This window comes from Aphis gossypii, chromosome 2 (genome assembly GCF_020184175.1).
Source record: "Aphis gossypii isolate Hap1 chromosome 2, ASM2018417v2, whole genome shotgun sequence".
Classification (NCBI taxonomy): domain Eukaryota; kingdom Metazoa; phylum Arthropoda; class Insecta; order Hemiptera; family Aphididae; genus Aphis; species Aphis gossypii.
The window spans coordinates 56,584,461-56,587,225 of record NC_065531.1 but is presented as its reverse complement, the minus strand read 5'-3'; positions in this window follow the sequence as shown (position 1 = coordinate 56,587,225).

Genomic DNA, 2,765 nt, shown 5'->3' with positions numbered 1-2,765 from the left:
ATATGACATGGTATTTACTTATGACCATTGTGGTTAACCGCTTAGTAACCACAAGATTCAACCAATCACAACGCTGAATTTTTACCGGAAATTACGGTTCACAGTTCCCGGAGCAGTGTGAAGTCACCTTTAAGGCGGGTTTCCACTACATACGTGTACGTGCACGTGCATAAAACTACTTTTCTGTGATTGGTTGGTATACATGGTAAGCTTTTGGTATACTAGAAAGTTTATACGTTCTTACTACACGTACAACCACGATACCATGAAGTAGTATTTTCATTCATTGTCGCCGTTTCGATGTGATCAACCGTGATTATTGATATATTATTTGTCCGTTGACTCCGAAGTTGTGTACATCACATTCACATTAATACACCTCTTAAGTCTTTACTCCCAGCGGAGACTTTCTATATATTTAATGTGTTAATGTTTATATAGTAATCATAGCGATTATAATCAAATAAATCTATTTTACACATATTGTCTATGCAGAGCTCAAACAAATCTCGTTACTAGGTATAGGTACATTGTAATAATAATTTTCCCAAAAATAATTCCTTCCTATAATAATATTATAGCAGAGTAGATCAATAGTTTCCTTAAACACTAAGGACTTGGTAGTTGGTACTTTGTATTCATAATATGAAATGTGTATGAATAGATTATCTGTTTATAATTACACACAATACACACCACGTAATATATTTAACTTAGGTATAAACCATTAAAGCAATAAGTTCTTTATTAGGTTCTAAACTAAACAATTCTAGATTTAGAGAAAGGGGATTGTTAAAATATTAATTAAATTTTCAGTTTATTACTCGACTGTACGATAACCAATTGTACAGCATAAATGGGGCAAAAATTCAATAAATAAAAATATTTTTAAGTTTTTTTTGTTGTAGGCATAATTAAAAAAATTATATTATAATATCTTTTTAACAGGGTTATAAGGTTAAAACTTAAGATAAAATGATTGTAAATAGGAAATAGACATTATACAGCATTATATAATAATAATTAATAACAATTAACAATATATAATACACATACATATTATATTAAAATCTCGCGCGTTCAATTATTATTTTTATAATAGGTATATATTTATTATATAGTTTATTGCACTTAAAAAACATATTATCTAGTGCCTAGTACCTACTTAAAGTCTTATAATATTATCTATGTATACAATATACTTATATAATAATTTATAGGTAATATATATACAAGTATACAACAACTAGGGCATTTCAAATTGTAAGTGACAAAAATGTTAAAATGTTGATTAAATTGAGTTATTTTGCAATAACTAACAAATTTGTCACATTCACAAAAAATTGAAAAGCTATACCTATTATGCTATCTTAGATTTTTAAACACTATAGTGTATAATATATTACATGCCAAAGTCGAAATCGAATAAACTAGTAAATATAAATTATATAAACTAATAAATTACAATAAAAATATAATATTACCAGTTATTATGTGCATTTTAAAAATAAAAAGTTGTTACATTAAATTATAAAAATACGACAAAAATATATTTTTGAGGTGCTTACATACCATTATGATTAATAATTATAATATAACATTATAACGATATAGTTATTATCCTTCCACCCGTATTATTAGTTATTATACCAATAAGTGAAGGCTAACTATATATCTTTGACATAAGAAATACGATAACAACGATGTATTGACTACGTGTAGTCATTTACAATAATCGTAATAAAATTTGACGTTAAATATCACTATGGTTTTGTCAAAATATTGTAGTAAATTCGCATTTTACACAAACATTTTTGAAGATTTGTTCGATTTTAGATATTGCTTGTAGTTATAACTTATAAATACATTTTATGTTAAATAACATTAATGTTAGCCTGTTGATCATTAGGTATTTAATCTATGATGCTATATTTATTTATTTATTGTATATTGCAATGCACCGATACACTGACATCGAGAAATAAAAATATGATTAAATTCTATCAATATAAAATAATAATTATTTGTTTATTTAAATAAAACAAAATAATATATTAGTGTAGCTTAGAATTTAGAGAAGTAAATACGTACCTATGTATATAGTAAGTAATAAGTATATTAAATTATACATACACTAAATTTGATTAAAATATATACAACTATTATTCGTTTGCTTATGAATTATAGATAAGCTGTAAGAGATCAATTAATATTATAAATTATAGTTATTAATGTGTGGGGAAACAAAATTATTATTATTTTATACTACGGCGAGAATTTACTTAAACACTGAGCAGTTAACTAGTATTGGCTATTTGGACAATTCGAAAGTTTTGAATAAAATGTCATCTTCTATATTATATTTTCCATTTATTTTTATTATCAACATCAATTATTTCCAACATATCCAATGTATTATTATGGTTGTCTCAACATTATAACGCAATATGTTTATAATTTATTATTAAGTTTTATACTTCAATATTAACATTTTTATAATTATTTTTCTTATGTACGTATACTGTAATTTAAATTTTGTTTTAGTATGAAATATTAAGATTTTTCAGTCAAGGCTTATTATTATGATTAATTGTTGTATAACCGAGTAATTGCTAATATATATACATGTAATACATGATATTACTTTCAAATTTTTATAATAAATAATAAATTCAATTCATGTATTAAGTAGAAATTGGAAAATACATATCACAAGTTTAAAACAAAAAGTAATACTTAAATAATTATTTCTACTTTAAGCTGTA